Below are 24,745 nucleotides of genomic sequence, written 5' to 3' on the forward strand. Positions count from 1 at the left end.
ACCCACACATATGTGATCAATTGATTTTCCAGTGTTGCCAATGTGATTCAATAGGAAAAAGTCCTTTATGTAAATGGCACTAGAATAACTGGTTATCTCCATAGGAAAAACAATGAACCTTAGGCCTAGCTTCACACCTTACACACACACGAAATAATCAGTTCACAGAAGCTTATAAACCAAATCAAACAAAACAAAACTCAAGAAAAGGTTAAAGTCAAAATTTTAAAACCAGTAGGAGAAAAAAGAAAAAAATACTCATGATTTTGGGGTAGGAAAATATATTTTAGAGAATATAGAAAGCACAAACTACAAAAGAAATAAACAGTAAATAAGTTTTTAACAAAATTAAATTCTTAGGCAAACTATAGATGAGGAGATACTATATATGATACATATATTTGACAAAGAATTCATCTTTGGAATATAGTGAAAATCTTACAACTTGATAAGAGGACAACAAAAATATCTCTCAAAAAGTAGACAAAATGTTTGAAAAGATGACACAAGATGGCCAAAAAGCATATTAAAATATCCTTGACATCACGAACTGTCAACAAAATACAAAATAAAATAAAAATGAGCCCTCTAGAATTGCTGAAGTTAAAACAAACAAAACCTGGCAATACCAAGTTTTATCCAGAAAGTGAGGCAACTGAAACTTTCATATAGTTGCTGGTTGCAGTGCAGATTGATATAGTTACTTTTATAATTACTTTGGAAGCATCTTATCAAGTTAAATTTGTATCTATCATATGAACAAGCAATTTCTCTTATGGGCATTTCCCTAAGAGAAACGACCACATATGCCCACAAAAAGTCTTGTCCATTATTATTCTTGGTATCTATATTCATAAAAGCTAATGAGAGGAAACAGCCCAAATATTCATCAACAGGGAATTGATTCACCAACCTGTGCTATATTTATCCAATGGAATATTATACAACAAAAAAAAGAATAACCAACAAGGACCTACTGTATAGCACAGGAAACTCTGATCAATGTTATGTGGTTGCCTGGATGGGAGGGGAGTTTGGGGGTGAACAGATACATGTATATGTATGGATAAGTCCCTTTGTTGTTTACCTGAAGCTATCACAACATTGTTATTCAGCTATATTCCAATATAAAATTAAAAGTTAAAAAAAAATAAACTACTAAAAAGGAATGAATTCAATGGTCAATTATGTTAAGTAAAAGAAGCACAAGACTATAAACTATATAGATGCAACAGACTATATTCTATATTTACTTTTAGAAAGGATGAAAATAATTTATAAAGTTAGAGATTAGATGAGTAGTTCCTCAGGGAGGAGTAATGACAGCAAGGGGACACAAGAAAAATTTTCCAGAATGACAGATATTAATTTAAAGAATGTTGTTTCATTTACAGAATGTTAAAGAATACAACTGAAGAAAAGAAGAGATATTTATGTTCAAGAATATTCACCTTATATCACTTTCAATAACAAATCATTGGAAAAAAATGAGACATTTAAAGTCATGGTGGATCCATAAGTTGGAATATTATTCTGGAATACTGGACTGGAATCACATTCTCAACTATAGTTGAGGATACTAATGGATATATACTATACAATTTTCCTTATGTGTAATTCTATATATCAGTTCAATCGCTCAGTCGTGTCCGACTCTTTGCGACCCCATGTATCGCAGCACGCCAGGCCTCCCTGTCCATCACCATCTCCCGGAGTTCACTCAGACTCACGTCCATCGAGTCCGTGATGCCATCCAGCCATCTCATCCTCGGTCGTCCCCTTCTCCTCCTGCCTCCAATCCCTCCCAGCATCAGAGTTTTTTCCAATGAGTCAACTCTTCGCATGAGGTGGCCAAAGTACTGGAGTTTCGGCTTTAGCATCATTCCTTCCAAAGAAATCCCAGGGTTGATCTCCTTCAGAATGGACAGGTTGGATCTCCTTGCAGTCCAAGGGACTCTCAAGAGTCTTCTCCAACACCACAGTTCAAAAGCATCAATTCTTCGGCACTCAGCCTTTTTCACAGTCCAACTCTCACATCCATACATGACCACTGGAAAAACCATAGCCTTGACTAGACGGACCTTAGTCGGCAAAGTAATGTCTCTGCTTTTGAATATGCTATCTAGGTTGGTCGTAACTTTTCTTCCAAGAAGCAAGCGTCTTTTAATTTCATGGCTGCAATCACCATCTGCTGTGATTCTGGAGCCCCCCAAAACAAAGTCTGACACTGTTTCCACTGTTTCCCCATCTATTTCCCATGAAGTGATGGGACCGGATGCCATGATCTTCGTTTTCTGAATGTTGAGCTTTAAGCCAACTTTTCCACTCTCCTCTTTCACTTTCATCAAGAGGTTTTTTAGCTCCTCTTCATTTTCTGCCATAAGGGTGGTGTCATCTGCATATCTGAGATTATTGATATTTCTCCCGGCAATCGTGATTCCAGCTTGTGCTTCTTCCAGTCCAGCATTTCTCATGATGTACTCTGCATAGAAGTTAAATAAGCAGGGTGACAATATACAGCCTTGACGTGCTCCTTTTCCTATTTGGAACCAGTCTGTTGTTCCATGTCCAATTCTAACTGTTGCTTCCTGACCTGCATACAGATTTCTCAAGAGGCAGGTCAGGTGGTCTGGTATTCCCATCTCTTTCAGAATTTTCCACAGTTTATTGTGATCCACACAGTGAAAGACTTTGGCATAGTCAATAAAGCAACAGATTGGGGAAGACTAGCGATCTCTTCAAGAAAATTAGAGATACCAAAGGAACATTTCATGCAAAGATGGGCTTGATAAAGGACCGAAATGGTATGGACTTAACAGAAGCAGAAGATATTAAGAAGAGGTGGCAAGAATACACAGAAGAACTGTACAAAAAAGATGTTCATGACCCCTATAGTTATGATGATGTGATCACTAATCTAGAACCAGATATCTTGGAATGTGAAGTCAAGTGGGCCTTAGAAAGGCATCACTACGAACAAAGCTAGCGGAGGTGATGGAATTCCAATTGAGCTGTTTCAAATCCTGAAAGATCATGCTGCGAAAGTGCTGCACTCAATATGCCAGCAACTTTGGAAAACTCAGCAGTGGCCACAGGACTGGAAAAGGTCAGTTTTCATTCCAATTCCAAAGAAAGGCAATGCCAAAGAATGTTCAAACTACCGTACAATTGCACTCATCTCACATGCTAGTAAAGTAATGCTCAAAATTCTCTAAGCCACGCTTCAGCAACACGTGAACCGTGAACTCCCTGACGTTCAAGCTGGTTTTAGACAAGGCAGAGGAACCAGAGATCAAATTGCCAACATCCACTGGATCATGGAAAAAGCAAGAGAGTTCCAGAAAAACATCTATTTCTGCTTCATTATAGGATAGATATAAGAATATAACAGTGATTAAAAACAGCAATATTTTAATGTTTGTGGGCCTATGGTCTCTCTTGCAGCTATTCCTCCCTACCTCGGTAGTGTGCAAACAGCCACAGACAACATGCAAATAAGCGGGCATGGATGTGTGCCAATAAAATTTACTTACAAAAGTAGATAGTGTGCTGGATTTGGCCATAGACCGCTGAAATTGCTTTAGATGACACTTGGAAGCTCTTATCATGTAGAAACATCCTTTATTATTAGGTCTTTTACCCACTGTTTAAAAGAAGGTCCTACAGTTTTTCCCTATGTGTTAGGAGCATAATAGACACATTTGATTTTAGACAGAATATATCAACTGATGAAAGTCTATATGATTGGTTTGCTGAGTTTAAAAATGCATAACCTGTAAACAATGAGTCATTAAATTCCTTTAAAAGTCTATTTAGACCAGCTATATTTTATTCATAGTATTTTTTCTGCACAGAACAAAAAGACTATAGTTGAGTTTTTCAGGAAAGCAGAAACCAAGACAGAAAACCTGAACAAACATTAAAACTCACTGAGCAAAACAATACCCATTTTTCACCATACATATATTTTAGGCATTTCCATTTGTATTTTGAACTATGATTAAAAAAAACAAAAAAGCTAAGAAAATATAAGACAATGTAACAATGACTTGCAATGGAAAAGAAAGTATATTGTTTAATATTCAGAAAATCTTTAAGTAGTCTAATAGGGTCAAAGAAGCTCTTTGAGTTTCCCCAGTGAAATTGAGAACAGATAAGGGTAAGAGAGACACAGATTCCTGAAAGTTTAAGAGTTACTTAGGCACTTTCAGAGCTGGCAGAAGGGAGATCTGTTCACTATGTTCACCAAACAGTGAACATACAGCCCCCAGCTTTTGCACCCATATCACTATTAAATTTATCATGAATAACTCAGACTTGGTAACTGCTGATGGTTTTCTTATTTCAACTTACATCATAATTACAAAATTATGTCAATGTCAATAATATCTATGAAATTATTATATAAATATATTCAAATTATCATTATAAGTATATTATAAATAAATTATCACTATTTAGTGTGTGTGTGTGTGTGTGTGTGTGTGTGTGCGTGCGTGTGTGTATATATATATGCCTCGGGTTTGACTGCACAGGGACTAAGAGAATATGTGGGAGCCCTTAGGGGTTTCTTAGTCAAAGGTCAAGACTCTTAAATCACTTATCAAGTCAGGTTTTCAAGTTTAGCTTCTATGTCAGTTATGGACACACAACATAGCTCTATTCATTTTTTAAGTTGTTTGAAGCAACCAATGCTTTGGATTCACTTCTTTGTCTCTTCAAATATTTCAGTTCATTACTTTTCTATACCCTCAATCAGCTTTCTATTTATCCTTTACACATTAAAAACAAAACAAAAGCAACTGCAACAGCTTCTTCAGTCTCATGTTCTACGTAATCATTTCCTCGTGGTTTAAAAAATATTTTCATCATTTCATACTCAGATGTCTTGCATGAATAATCTGTCCTTTTCACTACCATCCTCTGAGACCTTGTTGTACTCACATTAATCTGTTGCTTGATATCAACTAATCTGCCCTAATTCTTGGCATCCTTCTTCCTCTGTGACAGGGTACAAGGTTCACACCCTGGGGAAAAAAAAAAAAAAAACTGAACTAGATTCATCATCTCCTCAAATGGCCTCATGATTTTGCCAGTGCCAAAATCAGAAAATAGGGGGTAGAACTGTCTCCTCTTTGGTCCTTTTCCTGCATCCAAGCAGACACCACACCTAGACAACTCTACCTTGCAATTGCTCTCAAACGTGAAATGAAATGCATTTCTTTCTATTTTCTTTTCTGTCTTCTCTGTTATTTTCTTGGCACTGGATCTCATCAATTTTGATCTTGAGTTCTACACATGCTGACACTCATTCTTCATTCCTTCATTGTCTAGTCCCTTCAGTGTTAAAGAGACAGCCTTCTAAAATGCAAATCTGGTCATGCGACTTCATGCTGAAGAATCCTTCCTTGGCCTCCCCATGACTTTTGGAATAAACTCATCTCTTGAGTATCACTTACATGGTCTTTCATGAGCTGGTTCCTGATACCACAGACTCACTTTTATGTCCCAGAACCCCATTGTTCCCTCTACTCCAGCCCTACCCAGCACCCTAAGGTTCCCTGCACACTTGATTCTCCAATCATTTATGTTTGCACCTGCTGGGTGCCCCAAAACCAGACAGAAACTCAAAGAATAGACTCATTTATTATGGGAGCCAAACAAATGATCCTTAATCTAGACCCCTAAGGGCATTAGAATCACAGGGACACATAAGGCATGAATAGTTTACCCAGGGAAGCAGATGAATGAATGTTTTTTGCTGTCTTGCCCATTAACTTAGAATATGTGTTTTGTTCTCAACTTAGATATAGCTTCTTCTCTGAAGTCTTCACTGATTTCCTATACTAAACACTGAGTTATGGGCTTCCCAGATGGCACTAGTGGTAAAGAACTCATTTGCCAATGCAGGAGACATAACAGACATGGGGTTTGATCCCTGGGACGGGAAGATTCCCTGCAGGAGGAAATGGCAACCCACTCCAGTATTCTTGCCTGGGAAATCCCATGGAGAGAGGAGCCTGGTGGGCAACAGTCCATGAGGTCACAAAGAGTTGGACATGATTGAGCACCCATGCGTGCAGACACACACACACACACACTCAGTTATAACTTGAGGACCGCTCTGAGGGCTTTGCTTCACCCTCTGCCATTATCCTGATGAGTGTGTGGACAGCAATCTATTTTTTATCTGTCTCTGCAGCAGGGCTATTCATTCCTTGTATGTTCTTAAGATTCCAGTTCCCACAGAAGCACAGACTAAGTATTGTTCATTTTGCTCAAGAAATAAATGAGTCCATCCTTTGAATTTCTCTGTTCTTTTAGTACAACTTGTATGGATGATATTTTTTTTTTCTTTTGCAAGAAGCAACATCAGATGTCACCTGGTTCATTTCTTCACGTTTTGCAGTGGAAACACACACAGAAAGGTTAAATGACTTACTCACTGCCAAAAACCACAGGGACATAAAAGCTGCTATCTTCACCTGGTGCTGGCTCTACTATGCCAGAACCAAAATACGCTTAAACAGCTCCCACAGCCGCAGAAGCAACAGCAGCCAATAGACAGAGTCCACTTCCAATGTTTCTCCCACAACTTTTCATGGGACTTGACCCACGGCAGTGTGGATGAGAATGGGATTTGCCAAATACTCTGTTAGTAAGTGTTACTCGCTCAGTCGTGCCTGACTCTTTGTGACCCCATGGACTGCAGCCCTCCAGGTTCCTCTGTTCATGAGATTTTCCAGGCAAGGATACTGGAGTGGGTAGCCCTTCCCTTCTCCAGGGGATCTTCCCAATCCAGGGATCGAACCCAGGTCTCCTGCACTGCAGGCAGATTCTTTACCAACTGAGCTACAAGGGAATACTCTGTTACTATATGTTAAATACTCTGTTACCATATGTTAAAATTCCTTAACCTTAAGATTGGCACATACGAGGTACTTCAAAGACAGTATTCCTCTTTTTCGTGTACTTTCACGTTTCTGTCACTGAATCCTCAGTTTACTGTCATGGATAATTATTGTGCTTATTCATGAAGACTGACAACAGTGAATGCTTTTTTAATACATATTCAAGATATTGTGATTTGGCCCTACTTCTCGTGTCTCAACTCATTGACACACCCTCACGTATCTTTTGCTCGGTAAGCCTCATTCTACTTTTAGTTCTTTCAAACCTCCATGCCTTCACAGAGTATCATGGATTGCTATACTCAGTTCAGACCTCACCTTCTCTGTGTAAAGGAATCTACAAGTTCTTCCCTAAAGGACCTCCTCACTCTGTACTTCTGTTTACCTATATATTCCCAGCTTTCTCAGTATATTCTAGGATTGTTGGAATGAGACATTAACATCTTATTTGTCCATCTCTATCTACTGTGACTAGAATTATTCTCAATATGTAATAGATATGTTTTTAAAGAATTTATATTGACTACACTAATCTGTGTCAAATATATCTGATTGGAAGACTGAAACTTATGATATAGAAATTATATAATGTATAAAGAACACACAATTCACTAGTAATTCAAAGACAAAAGTCAAGAAAAGTAAAATAATCTGAATAATTCCATATGGAGTGCAGTTCAATGAGGGGAAGTGATGAATATATTAATCAGATTTAAAATAATATCAGTTTATAGACAACACTGAATGCTCAGAAGAAACTTATGAGGGAGGTACTATTTTTACCCCTATATTGCATATAAGGGAAGTGAGATCCAAAGTCACACTGTTCATAAGTGGCAGAATCAAAATCTAAAACAGTTTTTTTTTTTTTACTCTAGAATAATATGCTAAAATATTATGCTAGTTCCTAAAGGAACTGTCTCCAGAAATATCAAAGCAACATTACATGAAATGAATTGATGAGCCAAGTTTAGTTAAAATGCTTTTGGTAAAGTGAGAATTGTTAATCTGATGGATTATCTGATTGAGCTAAATATCCCATTCTACTTAAGGATACATGTTTAAAAATAACAGTATGAATCTTTCCTAATCTGTTCATTTGTATCATTTGTATTTCTGCTGAAACGAATATAAACAATGTTCTGTCCACCATGCTCTGCCCACACTGTTTAGTTCTAAGTGTTTTTTCTCTTGATAAGAGTTTCTCTGTGAGGACTTGGATTGGACTGTTAACCTCTGCCCTCTCTCTGGGAAGGGCTCCTGTCATGCCTACAAACACGGTGTCACAAGAAATGAGATCACATGCAGTGAGGGTATCTTGTTCTCATCAGCAGTGATGAATGTAACACCAATTGCCTAAACCTGCACACCTGAAAATGCAAACTGCCTTGAAGAGCCTCTTAAAATCCCAATTCATAGTAAAATATGTTGCCAGGAACTTGTGGAAGCATTTTTGTTTGTTTTCTCTGGTCTCTGTACAGCTTTATACCATCCACCTAATGTGTTCAGTGATATAATTAAAACTAGGAAATGTAATAACCAACATATGAGCCCAGCACTACTCCCATCTGTTTGAAGTCATGCTCTCCAAAGTGTCAGCTTTGACAGAATGTTCTCCACAGGGTACTTGTGAACCTCAGCAGTAAAGTGCATTGATGAAGGATGTTAAGTAAATCCCACTTACTGAATAGGAAATCCCAACAGGTTCCTAATGTCCATTAACCATATGGCTTTGATATAACTTTCTGATCCTCTGTGCTCTTAGCCAGAGAGCCCAAACTACCAGGGAACATCATTCCTTTCCATTCTAGAAATGTACAGTACAAGATTATACTGTTGTCCTGCTTCGGATGGATATTAGTGAAAAATTGAATCAAAGACTGGAAATGGCCTGGCCCCAGACTTTCTAGTCTTACTTTTGCTATTAGGCAATAACACAGGGTCACTCTTCTTTGATTATGTTATATAGTTAGTTTCCCATGAAATCTTTTCTCTAAACCAACATGAGAGAGAAGGAACAGCAAGACTGCAAACCCTTTGGGCAATAATAAAACCAATTCAGCAAACAGATCATGCTACTAAAGCCTTTGACCGTATGGATCTCAAAAAACTGTGGAAAATTCTTAAAGAGATGGGAATACCAGAGGACCTTACCTGCCTCCTGCAAAACCTGTATGCAGGTCAAGAAGCAACAGTTAGGACTGGACATGGACCAACAGACCGGTTTAAAATTGGGAAAGGAGTACGTCAAGGATGTATACTGTCACCCTGCTTATTTAACTTCTATGCAGAGTACATCATGCAAAATGCCAGGCTGGATGAAGCACAAGCTGGAATCAAGGTTGCTGGGAGAAATATGAACAACCTCAGATATGCAGATGACAACAACCAAATGGTAAGAGTGAAGAAGAGTTAAAGAGTCTCTTGATGAAGGTAAAAAAGAAGAGAGTGAAAAAGCTGGCTTAAAACTCAACATTCAAAAATCTAAGATCAGCATCCAGTCCCATCGCTTCGTGGCAAATAGATAGGGAAACAATGGAAACAGTGACAGACTTTTATTTTCTTGGGCTCCAAAATCACTGCAGATGGTGACTGCAGCCATGAAATTAAAAGACACTTGCTTCTTGGAAGGAAAACTAGGACAAACTTAGATAGCATATTAAAAAGCAGAGACATCACTTTGTCAACAAAGGTCTATACCGTCATAGCTATGGTTTTTCCAGTAGTCATGTATGTGAGAGTTGGACCATAAAGAAGGCTGGGCACCAAAGAACTGATGCTTTCAAACTGTGGTGCTGGAGAAGACCTTGAGAGTCCCTAGGAGAGCAAGGAGATCAAACTAGTCAATCCTAAAGAAAATCAACCCTGAATATTCACTAGAAGGACTGATGCTGAAGCTGAAACTCCAATACTTTGGCCACCTGATGTGAAGAGCTGATTCACTGGAAAAAACCCTGATGCTGGGAAAGACTGAAGGTGGGAGGAAAAGGGGATGACAGAGGATGAGATGGTTGGTTGGAATCACCAATTCAATGGACATGAGTTTGAGCAAGCTCCTGGAGATGAAGATCAGGAAAGCCTGATGTGCTGCAATCCCTGGGGTCACAAAGAGTCAGAGATGACTTAGTAAATGAACACCAATAACTAAACACTCAACAAACCTGAAAATTAATGCCTATGAAGGTTGGTTTTCAAGTACTTTTAACTGTATTCGGGATAAAAGATCAAAGAGTTTAGGAATAAAAATACACAAATATATCTAATATCTAGTCAGGTAAAACTCACAGTGTTGGCATGGAATAAAGAAAATGACCAGACATGCAAAGAAAGTGGAAAATACAACCCTCAATGAGAAGAATAACTGTTTAATTATTTAAAATAAACACACTCAGAATTGACATAGATAACAGAATTAGTACACAGAAATATTATAAAATTATTATAATTGCATTCTGTATATCCAAGAAGCCAGAGGAAATATTGAATATCTTAAGTAGAGATATGGAAAAACACAAAAGACTAAAAGTGAATGCCTAGATGTAAAGATGACTATGTACAAGATGGGATTCCCATACTGTATGGGAATAATAGCACATTAGATATTATGGAAGAAACTATTAGTGAACTTTATGATATAACAATGGAAACTATCCAAAATGGAACACAAAAGAAAAAACTGGAAAAAATTAATAAATAATCAGTGAGAAGCATAACATCTTTAAGAAGTTTCATTTTCACAAATTTGAAGAAAATTATAAACTCACACATCCAAGAAGCTAAAGCAGAACTTAGAGGAAAGTTTACAACATTAAATGCCTACCTTTGAAAGAACAATGGTCTCCAATCAATCACCTCTCCCAACTTTAAAGCTAGAAAATAAAGAACAAATAAATTCAAAGTAACTAGAGGAAATGAAATTACTCAGATTAAAAATAAATGAAACATATGACAGAAATTATATAGAGAAAATCAATGAAAGCAAAAGCTAATTATTTGAGAAGGTGAATACAATTAATGTTTTAACCAGTGTGAACAGAAATAAAAGTCAAGGCATAAATTACTTATATCAGGAATTGATAGTTAACATCACTATACATTCAATAATCATTAAAATGGTAATCAGTAAACTTTAGTTCAGTCGCTCAGTTGTGTCTGACTCTTTGCGACCCCATGAATGGCAGTACGCCAGGCCTCCCTGTTCATCACCATCTCCCGGAGTTCACTCAGACTCACGTCCATCGACTCCGTGATGCCATCCAGCCATCTCATCCTCAGTCATCCCCTTCTCCTCCTGCCCCCAATCCCTCCCAGCACAGAGTCTTTTCCAATGAGCTTCATGGATATTGGGTGTTTATTCAGTTCAGTTCAGTTCAATCACTCAGTGGTGTTCGACTCTTTGTGACCCCATGGACTGCAGCATGCCAGGCCTCCCTGTCCATTACCAACTCCTGGAGCCCACCCAAACCCATGTCCATTGAGTTGGCGATACCACCCAACCATCTCATCCTCTGTCGTCCCCTTCTCCTCCTGCCTTCAATCCTTCCCAGCATCAGGGTCTTTTCAAATGAGTCAGTTCTTCCTATCAGGTGGCCAAAGTATTGGAGTTTCAGCTTCAATGTCAGCCCCTCCAATGAACACCCAGGACTGATCTCATTTAGGATGGACTGGTTGGATCTCCTTGCAATCCAAGGGACCCTCAAGAGTCTTCTCCAACACCATAGTTCAAACGCATCAATTCTTCGGCACTCAGCTTTCTTCACAGTCCAACTCTCATATCCATGCATGACCACTGGAAAAACCATAGCCTTGACTAGACGGACCTTAGTTAGCAAAGTAATGTCTCTGCTTTTGAATATACTATCTAGGTTGGTCATAACTTTATCAGATATATGTTTGGCAAGTTTTTTCTCCTAGTATGTGATTCTTCTTCATTCACGTTTAAGTGCCTTTCTCAGCGCATAAGTCTATTATTTTTTTCTTTTTGGCACTTTGAATTTTAATTGGAGTATATTTTCCTTCAATAGAGCATACAGTTTTAATTTTAATTAAGTCCACTAATCATTTTTTTTCTTTCATGGATCATGATTCTGATGGTGTAGCTAAAAAGTTTTGCCAAACTGAAGGTCACACAGATTTTCTATACTATCGTCTAGAAATATTATAGTTATTCATCTTTCATGTAAGTTTATGATCCATTTTGAGTTTATTTTAGTGAAAGGTATAAGGCCATTATTTAGACTTACTATTGGGCATGTAGATGTCTGATTGTTGCCACATCATTTGTCCAAAAGACTACCCCTTTTCCTTTAGATTACCTTTGCTCCCTTAACAAAAATCAACTGGTTGTATTTGTGGGTGTATTTATGGATTTTCTGTTCTGCTTGCCACTTTGCCTAGAAGGAGAAATAGCCAGGTACATTTTATATACTGATTCATGGACTGTGGCCCATGACTTGGCTGGATGGTCACAGACCTGAAAGAAACATGACTGGAAATCTATGTGGATAGAACTCATTGAGTAGGCAAAAAAACATGAAGATATCTGTGTCCTATGTGAGTGCTCACCTAAGGATGACCTCAGTAGAGAAGAATTTTAATTATCAAATTGACAGGATGACTTGTTCTGTGGCTACCAGTCAGCTTTTTTATCCAGTCACCCTGTCATCTCCCAGGGCACTGATGAGCAAAATGGCCACGGTAGCAGGGATTGAGGTTATACATGGGCTCAGCAACATGGACCTCCACTCACCAAGTCCAACCTGACTACAGTCACCAATAAACGTCTAATCTGCCAGCAGCAGAGACCAACACTGAGTCCCATATAGGACACAATTCTCCAAGATAATCTGGTGGCAGGCTGATTACATTGGACTACTTCCACCATGGCAGGAATGGCACTTTATTCTTATTGGAATATGTATATTCACTCTGGATAAAGACATCTTTCTTACATGCAATGCTTATGCAAAAACTTATACAAAAAAAAACTATCAGTGGACTGCCAGAAATCCTTATCCACTTTCATGGTCTTCTACATAGCATTCCCTTTGATCAAAGAATTCCTTTCAGAGCAAAACTGTGGCAACAGGCCCATGCTCATGGAATTCACTGGTATTATAACTGACTTATCTGCCACCATAGCATGGTGGAAGGGCCTCTTGAATACTCGATTACAGTGCTGCTTGGTACCAATACCTTGCAGGGCTGGGACAAGGTTCTCCAGAAGGCCATATATGCTCTGAATCAGTATCCAATATAGCACTGCTATTTTTTTTTTTCAAAAGCCAGGATTCAGGAATCCAGGAATCAATGGTTAGAAATGGAAGTAGTACCACTCACTATTATCAATAATAATCCACTAGCAAAATTTTGCTTACTGTTCCAATGACTTTATTCTCTACTGGCCTAGAGGTCTTAGATCCAGAGGGAGAAATTATTCCACCAGGATACAGAACAATGATTCCATTGAACTGGAAGTTAAGACTGCAACCTGGCTACTTTGGAGTCCTCACGCCTCTGAATCAATAGGCAAAGAAGGAGATTATCGTGCTAGCTGGGGTGAGTGATCCTGACTGCCAAGGGAAAATTAGACTGCTAGCCCACAATGGAAGTAAAGAAGAATATGTCTGTTTAGGAGATCCCTTCAGGTAGCTCTTATTAATAGTATGACCACTCTCTACAATTAAAGTTTACTGAATATACAAGAAACTAATGCAGGTAGGAATACTAATGGTCCAGACCCTTCAGAAATGAAGATTTTGGTCACCCCACCAGGTAAAGAACCATGACCAACTGAGGGCAAAGGGAATACATAGGGCTGGTGGCGGAAGGTCATTATAAATATCAGCTATTACAATGTGACCAGTTAAAGAAATGAGGACAGTAATTATCATGAGTATTTCACCCTTATTATGCTATGAATACATTTGTATGCCTGTGTGTAGATATAGATGTAGATATCTTTGACTACTTTCTTACTTTATCATATAAGACATACTGAGTTTATATCATAAAGTTAGTTAATTTCACATCATAATATTTTGCAGGCTTATACAAATACTTATTTTTAGTTCAAAAATTAGAACTATATTTTCCTACTTTTAATGTTCTCATATATTTTGTTTCTATATTCTAAAGAAGCATAGACCACTCACATTCTCACACTTTTTCACTTTGAAAAGAGGTAGAGACTGGAATGCATGCAACTAAGTTGCTTCGGTCATGTCCAACTCTTTGCATGTCTATGGACTGTAGCCCACCAGGCTCCTTTGTTCATGGGGATTTTCCAGGCAAGAATACTGGAGTGAGTCGTCATGCCCTCCTCCAGGGGATCTTCCAGACACAGGTTTCAAACCCACGTCTTTTATGTCTCCTGCATTGGTAGGTGGGTTCTTTACCACTAACACCTGGGAAAAGGATGGAATATGCCAATAGTGCTCAAACTTGTCAGATCAGCAGAACCTCCAAGGAAACTTAAAAATACAGATACCTGGGGCCCACTCCTGGGGGTTTTGATTCAGAATATCTATAGGCAAACTTAATTTTCACAACCTTCATAGGAGATACAAATGGTCAGTGACGTTTGAGAACCAACATAGTGAACCAAGTTTAGGGTCTATTTTAATCCATATATTTTGTGAAATTGTAAAATTTTAAACCAGAGTCATTTACTCCCTATTAAGGATCACCTCTGATTTCTGTCATTAATTATTAGAAATACATATCTTTCCTTCTCTTACTCCTTCTTCCTTCCTTTTCACTCCCCTTCCTTTCTTTCTTCCTTCTATCCTTTCCCTCCTTCATTTCTCTCTTCCTCTCTTTCTCTCTCCTTCCTTCCACCCTCCCTTTTTTCTTTCCATCTATTCAAACAGGGTATTTGACTCAGTTGATTGCCTACTGAGCATTCAAATGCCCTTTCTTTGGTGATAGCTGAATCCTAATTTTGTGCCAATATTTATTAAATGAAGACTAACTAGCCTAACCTGTCATGCTGGACTCATTCTAGCTGCCAGAAATTGGTTGGAGGTATTCCTCAGCGATCAATGCAAAGAAATAGAGGAAAACAACAGAATGGGAAAGACTAGAGATCTCTTCAAGAAAATTAGAGACACCAAGGGAACATTTCATGCAAAGATGGGCTGAATAAAGGACAGAAATGATATGGACCTAACAGAAGCAGAAGATATTAAGAAGAGTTGGCAAGAATACACAGAAGAACTATACAAAAAGATCTTCATGACCAAGATAATCACGATGGTATGATCACTCACCTAGAGCCAGACATCCTGGAATGTGAAGTCAAGTGGGCCTTAGAAAGCATCACTATGAACAAAGCTAGTAGAGGTGATGGAATTCCAGTTGAGCTATTTCAAATCCTAAAAGATGATGCTGGGAAAGTGCTTCACTCCTTTGACTGTGTGGATCACAATAAACTGTGGAAAATTCTGAAAGAGATGGGAATACCAGACCACCTGACTTGCCTCTTGAGAAATCTGTATGCAGGTCAGGAAGCAACAGTTAGAACTGGACATGGAACAACAGACTGGTTCCAGATAGGAAAAGGAGTACGTCAAGGCTGTATATTGTCACCCTGTTTATTTATATGCAGAGTACATCATGAGAAACGCTGGACTGGAAGAAACACAAGCTGGAATCAAGATTGCCGGGAGAAATATCAATAATCTCAGATATGCAGATGACACCACCCTTATGGCAGAAAGTGAAGAGGACCTAAAAAGCCTCTTGATGAAAGTGAAAGAGGAAAGCGAAAAGGTTGGCTTAAAGCTCAACATTCAGAAAACGAAGATCATGGCATATGGTCCCATCACTTCATCAGAAATAGATGGGGAAACAGTGGCAACAGTGTCAGACTTTATTTTTTTGGGCTCCAGAATCACTGCAGATGGTGACTGCAGCCATGAAATTAAAAGACGCTTACTCCTTGGAAGAAAAGTTATGACCAACCTAGATAGCATATTCAAAAGCAGAGACATTACTTTACCAACTAAGGTCTGTCTAGTCAAGGCTATGATTTTTCCTGTGGTCATGTATGGATGTGAGAGTTGAACTATAAAGAAAGCTGAGCGGCAAAGAATTGATGCTTTTGAACTGTAGTGTTGGAGAAGACTCTTGAGAGTCCCTTGGACTGCAAGGAGATCCAACCAGTCCATTCTGAAGGAGATCAACCCTGGGATTTCTTTGGAAGGAATGATGCTAAAGCTGAAACTCCAGTACTTTGGCCACCTCATGCGAAGAGTTGACTCATTGGAAAAAACTCTGATGCTGGGAGGGATTGGGGGTAGGAGGAGAAGGGGACGACAGAGGATGAGATGGCTGGATGGCATCATGGACTCGATGGACGTGAGTCTGAGTGAACTCTGGGAGATGGTGATGGACAGGGAGGCCTGACATGCTGCAATTCATGGGGTCGCAAAGAGTCGGACATGACTGAGTGACTGAACTGAACTGATACTGTATTAATAAGTTCTGCATAGTGGAATTGAGGGGGAAACCTGCTAGAAGCCTTCTGGGAAAGGTTGCTTTGCTCTTAAACAGAGCATGGAAGAAAAAAAATCAACTACTTACAGATCGTCCACTAGAATGAGTCAAACAGGATTACAAGGGATCAGGTGGCAGATTTTAAAGGTATAATAGCACATATTGTCTCAATCTATCTTTGATGGTATAATTAATAGATACCGTTTACCACATAACTAGATAATGGTTGATTCTTTGAACAAAAATTGGAATTTTTTTAACATGTGAAAATATAAGTTTTACTCAAAAATGACTGTGGGAAACTCTAGGAATGGTTGGTAAAGAGATAACAGTGGATTAATATTTTCTAAGTGAAAGATTCTACATCCCATCAAGTCATTTCTTAAAAATTTGTGTCCAAAATTTCTTTAGAGATATAAAACTTTCCATTCCAGAATTAGAAAGACTCTTGTCTTTGAATAGCTAATGCAACTAAATTATAAATAAGTGAAATCAGGATATTTCCTGAAAGTGGATAAACTAGAGAAAAAGATGTGCTTGAATGAGAGGATCACAGCTGTCAAAGACATGAGGAGCGAGCTCATGGACTATAACAAAAATGTATTCACTTTCACAACTTTGCCTCCAGCTGACTGCCTGACCACCAAAGGGTGCTGGAGACTTATCTTTGAAGATGATAAAATGCATAATCACTAAAAAAGCATCCACAGAATTTTCTCCTCAAAGCACCAACCCAAACCTGAGAGCATGAGAGGCAATGGTGATGAATGAAGAGGAAGGGGTGTGTCAGCGAAGCCAGATGAGTCAAAACACTGGGATTATCACCATCCCTAAGTGCTGCTTCCTTTGTTCTTGGCTCATCAACTTTTCATGACTATCTTGCTCCCAGCTTCTCAAGATAAGGGATTCAAGGGTTACCTCCAAGACTTAAGAAGTGCTGGTTGATAAAGATCTTGCCTTTTTTATGAGTCTACACTGATAAATTAGATGGAGTAGTGACTCACAGAGCACAGAGAGAAGGGCCAAGAAAAAGATTCCTAAAAGTAGTGCTTCAAAACATCTGAGTTCACCTACATAATAAATGTATAAAGCATCTAACAAGATTTGAGATCCATGTTACCAGCAGGCCGAAGCAGGCAAAATGTCTCCCTTTCAAATGTTTCCATAAATAGGGTATATATGATTGACTATGGATCTCGTAGGCTAGGGATATGTTCCTTCCCAATTATGGGGTTTAGAAAACCCTCAGTGGAAGCCTGTGTTACCATGGATTCATCATGGGAGCAGAACTTGAGATGAGTATATTATTTGGAAGTTGATCTAGAGAAACATTTTAGGGCCTAGGGCAGTGAGATAAGGAAGGGAAGAAGCCATAAGCAGTCTGTTAATATGGTAGCAACTACTGCACACAAGCAATGGAAGCTCAGGCTATGGAACTGAGAGTTGCTTACTGGGCACACTAACTTTCTTAAGCACTTTGCCCACTACAGAGACTGAACTAGCTTCAAACAAAATCCTCACTAGGAGAGTAGCAAATGGGAATTGCTTGGCGGTCCACTGGTTAGGAGTCCTCAGTTTCACTGCTGAGGGCTTGGGTTTGATCCCTGTTCAAGGAACTAAGATCCCATAAGTCGTGCAGCTTGGTCAAGGGAGGAAAAAAAAAAAAAAACAGAGAGAAGCAAATGTTTGCAGTAGGCAGCTTTTCTCATGTTGAGGTGAATGCTGACAACAGAGACATAGGACACAAACAGCATCAAAAACAGGGTCCAAACCAAAGACAAATTGAGAGCACAAAAACTTCCACTTCCCACCCAGGACAATCTAAATGCTATGAAATCTTTGAAACCTTGTCTTCCACAAGGTCGTTAAATATGCCAGTTGGGTTTGCAACTGGCAAATATCATACAAAACAGAGACAAAAGCCAGTAACAACCTTGTGTAAAATGTACTAGCATTTGTATACTATACAACAGACACATACCCATTTAGGAAATCTGCTCCTTGTTAAGTTTTCCCCTGACATCTCATAGACTCACTGGGAATTTCCAGTGTGTGCTAATTCCTGAGCCACACTCTTAGTGCACAGTAGGAGGTGATTATTCTGTATCATGGTCCATTGCTTAACCCAATCTGCCAATAGCTAGAAGGATGGTTTTCTCTCCCTCTGGATCTCCCTGATGAGAAAATTTCCCAACATTATTGTTACTGTCTTTGTAAGCTGATTTTCCATCAGGGTTAGAACTTCGAGAAAAATAGGTTTCAACTTTTTTCCCAAGAGAGAAATGTTAGTAATGGTATTAGAAAGTTCAACTCAGAGAAAACACTATGTTCTTAATGATAAAAATTAGGTATCTAATTAATGTGCAAATATAACTTCACTACAACTTGAAGACTAAAAATATCACACACATTGCTACACCAGATTCACTAATATTTTGGCTACCAAAATATAAATTTTATTGTGGCACTGTTTTATAAACAGAGAAGAGTTAAATGTGTAATGACAAGAGCAATGATTCTTACTTGTAAATTGTATGGAAGGTGATGCTGGAAAGCACTTTTAAGGGACTGGAAAGTAAGAAGAGAGATAATTTTCTTGACCTATATTAATTTTTAAATTGTATCCATCAGTATGGCCCATGAAAATAAATCAGATTTCATAATCTCACAATAGCCTCCTTTCCATAAAAAATTCTGTATTTTATATAACTACATTTCTAGAGTACATATACTCATGAATGGTCCTGTTTACTTACTGCCCTAAGTGAAATCAATAGGTATGTTAGATTTAATTCATTTTGTAGATACTCTTTATCAAGTTTAATAAGCTCCCTCTATTCCTAGTCTTCTGAGAGTTTTTAACCTGAATGAGTGTTGAATTTTATAGTTTTCGCTGTTACATAAATCATGTACTTTTTCTTGTTTTTTTCCATTAATATGGTGTATTATATTGATTGATTTCTGAATACTGATAAGGCATTGTATAACCTTATGTAAGGTTATGACACAAATTTGTCATCCTGGAAAATTCTTTTTTATATACTGCCAAATTCTATTTGCTAATAATAATATTTTCCATCTATATTCATGATGGATACTGATCTACATTTTCCTTTTTCGTACTTTGTCTGTTTTGATATTAAGGTAAAACTAGCTTTAAAACTGAGTTTGAAGTGTTACCATTGGGGGGGGCAAAAATAGGGTATTATTGGTATTAAATCATCTTTAAACATTTGTTCAAGTTCTCCAGTGAACTACCTGGATCTGCAGATATATTTTTTGAGGGAATTTTTTAAATTAAAATTTGAATTGCCTTATAGTTACACAGCTGTTAAAATCACCTGTTTCAGACTCAGCATAATTGGTCTTTTTCATATAAATTTATTTTTGCTGACCTATTCAAAGTATTCTATTAATATCTTTATGGTGTTTGCCAGATCGATAGTATATCTCCTCCTTTTTCATCCTCGATTTTAGTAATATGCATCTTATCTCTTTTTTCTCATTAGTTTTTATTTTATTGTGGTAAGAACATTTAACATGAGAGCTATCTTCTCAACAAACTGTAAGGATATGATACAGTGTTGACCATAGGTACAATGTCATACAGCAGATTTCAAGCTAATTAATCTTACTTAACTTAAACTTTATGCTTCTTGATTAGTAACTCTCTATTTCCTCCTCTCTCCAATCTCTGGTAAACACCATGCTTGTCTCTGCTTTTATGAATTTGACTAATCTACATAACTCATATTAGGCCACAAAACAACTCTCTGTAAATTTAAGAAAATTGAAATCATATAAAGCATCTTTTCTGATCACCACACTATGAGACTAGGAATCAACTACAGAAAAAAAAAAATCCAAGAAGACATAACAATTGTAAATCTATATGCACCCAACATAGGTGCACCTTGATATACAAGGCAAATGCTAACAGCCATAAAGCGGAAATCGACAGTAACACAATCATAGTGGGGGACTTTAACATCCCACCCATACCAATGGACAGATCATTCAGACAGAAAATAAGGAAAAACAAGCCTTAAATGACACATTAGACCAGACAGAATTAATTGAAGATCATGGCATCTGGTCCCATCACTTCATGGGAAATAGATGGGGAAACAGTAGAAACAGTGTCAGACTTTAGTTTTTTGGGCTCCAAAATCACTGCAGATGGTGACTGCAGCCATGAAATTAAAAGACGCTTACTCCTTGGAAGAAAAGTTATGACCAACCTAGATAGCATATTCAAAAGCAGAGACATTACTTTGCCGACTAAAATCCGTCTAGTCAAGGCTATGATTTTTCCAGTGGTCATGTATGGATGTGAGAGTTGGACTGTGAAGAAGGCTGAGTACCGAAGAATTGATGCATTTGAACTGTGGTGTTGGAGAAGACTCTTGAGGGTCCCTTGGACTGCAAGGAGATCCAACCAGTCCATTCTGAAGGAGATCAACCCTGGGATTTCTTTGGAGGGAATGATGCTAAAGCTGAAGCTCCAGTACTTTGGACACCTCATGCGAAGAGTTGACTCATTGGAAAAGACTCTGATGCTGGGAGAGATTGGGGGCAGGAGGAGAAGGGGACAACCCAGGATGAGATGGCTGGATGGCATCACTGACTCGATGGATGTGAGTCTGAGTAAACTCCGGGAGATGGTGATGGACAGGGAGGCCTGGTGTGCTGCGATTCATGGGGTCTCAAAGAGTCGGACACGACTGAGTGACTGAACTGAACTGATAGGATATTCCAACCTAACGCAGGAGAATATACTTTCTTCTCAAGTACACATGGAATATTCTCCAGGACAGACCACATCTTGGATTACAAAGCAAGCCTCAGTAGATTTAAGAAAATATAAATCTCCACACTGTTCTCCATAGTGGCTGTACTAGTTTGCATTCCCACCAACAGTGTAAGAGGGTTCCCTTTTCTCCACACCCTCTCCAGCATTTATTGCTTGTAGACTTTTGGATCACTGCCATTCTGACTGGTGTGAAATGGTACCTCATTGTGGTTTTGATTTTCATTTCTCTGATAATGAGTGATGTTGAGCATCTTTTCATGTGTTTGTTAGCCATCTGTATGTCTTCTCTGGAGAAATGTCTATTTAGTTCTTTGTTCCATTTTTTGATTGAGTCATTTATTTTTCTGGAATTGAGCTGCATAAGTTGCTTGTATATTTTTGAGATTAGTTGTTTGTCAGTTGCTTCATTTGCTATTATTTTCTCCCATTCAGAAGGCTGTCTTTTCACCTTGCTTACAGTTTCCTTTGTTGTGCAAAATCAATACAGTATTGTAAAGCAAAATAACGTAAAAATAAAAATTTTAAAAAAAAAGAAAATATAAATCATATCAAGCATCTTTTCCAATGATCATGCTATGAGATTAGAAATATATTACTGGGAGAAAATCCTGCAAAAAAACCACAAACACATAGAGGCTAAATAGTATACTACTAAATAACCAATGGATCATAAAGAAATCAAAGAAAAAATTCAAAAATAGCTAGAAACAACTGAAAACCAAAACATGACGATACAGAACCTATGGGAAATGGCAAGAGCAGTTCTAGGAGGGAAAGTTATATTGATAGACACTTACCTCAGGAAACAAGAAAAATTTCAAATAAACAACCTAATCTTATGCCTAAAGAAACTAGAGAAAGAAGAACAAACAAAACGCAGTTAGGAGGAAAGAAATAATAAATATCAGAGAATAAATATTGATGACTGAAAAAAAGAAAAAGATCAATAGAAACTAAAAGCTGGTTCAACTGACATCACAGAAATACAAAGGGTCATAACAGACTACTATGAAAAACCTCATACCAATAAAATGAAAAATTCTTACAAAGGTACTATCTCCCAAGATTGAACCAGAAAGAAATAGAAAATATGAACATACCAAAAAGAAAAGTGAATCAGTAATTAAAAATCTCACAACAAACAAAAGTCCAGGACCAGGCAGCTTCATAGGTGAATTCTACCAAACATTTAAAGAATAATTAACACCTATCCTTCTGAAATTATTCCAAAAACTGCAGAGGACAGAACACTTCTGAACTCATTTTATGAGACCAGCATCATCCTGGAACCAAAATCAGACAAAGATAACACAAAAAAATGAAATTTATGGGCCCACATCACTGAGGAACATAGATGATGCAAAAATCCTCAACAAAATACTAGAAAACAAAGTGCAACAATACATTAAGAAGATCACACACCATAATCAAGTAAGATTTATCCAAGGGATGCAGAGTTTTTTTCAATATTTGCAAATCAATTGATGTGATATACCACATTAACAAACTGAAGAATCAAATTCATATGATTATAACAGATGCAGAAAAAACTTTTGACAAACCTCAACATCCGTTTATGACAAAAACTCTCCAGAAAGTGGGCATAAAGGGAAACTACCTCAACATATTAAAGGCCATATATGACAAACCCACAGCTAACATCATACTCAATAGTGAAAAGCTGAAACCATTTTCTCTACAATTAGAACTAAGACAAGGATGACCACAATGCAGCTACTTTTATTCAACAAAGTATTGGAAATACTAGTTTCAGCTGTCAGAGAGGAAACAGAAATAAAAGAAACTGAGATTGGAAAGGAAGAAGAAAACTCTCACTGTTTGCAGAGGACAAGATACTATATATAGAAATTCCTAAAAGACACCACTAGAATATGACTGGGCTTCCCTGATAGTTCAGTTGGTAAAGAATCTGCCTGCAATGCAGGAGACCCTGGTTCAATTCCTGGGTTGGGAAGATCTGCTGGAGAAGGAATAGGCTACCCACTCCAGTATTCTTGGGCTTCCCTTGTGGCTCAGCTGGTAAAGAATCCGCCTGCAATGCGGGAGACCTGGGTTCAATCCCTGGGTTGGGAAGATCCCTTGGAGAAGGGAAAGGCTACCCACTCCAGTATTCTGGCCTGGAGAATTCCATGGACTGTATAGTCCATGGGGTCCCAAAGAGTTGGACACGACTGAGTGACTTTCACTTCACTTCACTTAAGAAAATGACTGGAGCTCATCAATGAATTTGGTAAAGCTGCAAGATAAAGATTAGTATACAGAAATCTGTTGCATTTCTATACACTTAACAACAAATTTTCAGGAAGAAAAATTAAGGCAACAATCCCACTGCCACATCAAAAAGAATAAAGTATCTAGGAATAAATCTACCTAAGGAGATAAAAGACCTGTACTCTGAAAACTATGACACTACTAAAAGAAATGAAAGACGACACAAGCAGATGGAGTGATACACTATGTCCTTGATTGGGAGAATTCATAATGAGAAAATATATGTAGATTAAAAAAAAAATGGACAGAAGATAAACATAAATTTCTCCAAAGACTTACAGATAGCCAAAAGGCACAAGATGCTCAACATCACTAATTATTAGAGAAAGGCAAATCAAAACGACAGTGAAGTATCACCTCACACTGGTCAGAATGGCCATCATCAAAAAATCTACAAACAAATGTTGGAGAGGGTGTAGAGAAAAGGGAAGCCTGCTACACTACTGGTGGGACTAGAAGCCATTACGGAAAACAGGCATGGAGGTTCCTTAAAAAACTAAAAATAGTTTGACCATATGACCCAGCAATTCCACTCCCAGGCATATATCTGGAGAAAACCATAACTCAAAAGGATACACACAGCCTAATGTTCACTGCAGCACTATTTACAACAAGCAGGACATGGAAGCAACCTAAATGTCCATCAACAGAAGAATGGATAAAGAAGATGTGGTACATATTTACAATGGAATACTATTCAGCCATGAAAAGGAAAGGGATTGTGCCACTTGCAGAGACTTGGATGAACCTAGAGACTGTCATAGAGTGAGGTACATCAGAAAGAGAAATAAAAATATCCTAATATTGCTTCCATGTGGAATGTAGAAAAATGGTACAGATGAACTTACTGGCAAAGCAGCAAGAGAGTCACAGAGGCAGAGAATAAATGTATGGTTACGAAGGGAGGACACGGGGGTGTGGAACAAATTGGAAGACTTGGTATGACACATATACACTACTGTGTATAAAATAGATAACCAATGAGAACATACTGTTTAGCACAGGGAACTATACTCCATCTGTGCTGTGCTGTGCTTAGTCACTCAGTCGCGTCTGACTCTTTGTGACCCCATGGACTGCAGCCCACCAGGCTCCTCTGACCATGGAATTCTCCAGGCAAGAATATTGGAGTGGGTTGCCATGCCCTTCTGCAGAGTATCATCCCGACCCAAGGGATCAAACACAGGTCTCCCGCATTGCAGGTAGATTCTTTACCATCTGAGCCACCAGG

Source organism: Capricornis sumatraensis, chromosome X (assembly GCF_032405125.1).
Source record: "Capricornis sumatraensis isolate serow.1 chromosome X, serow.2, whole genome shotgun sequence".
NCBI classification, from domain to species: Eukaryota; Metazoa; Chordata; class Mammalia; order Artiodactyla; family Bovidae; genus Capricornis; species Capricornis sumatraensis.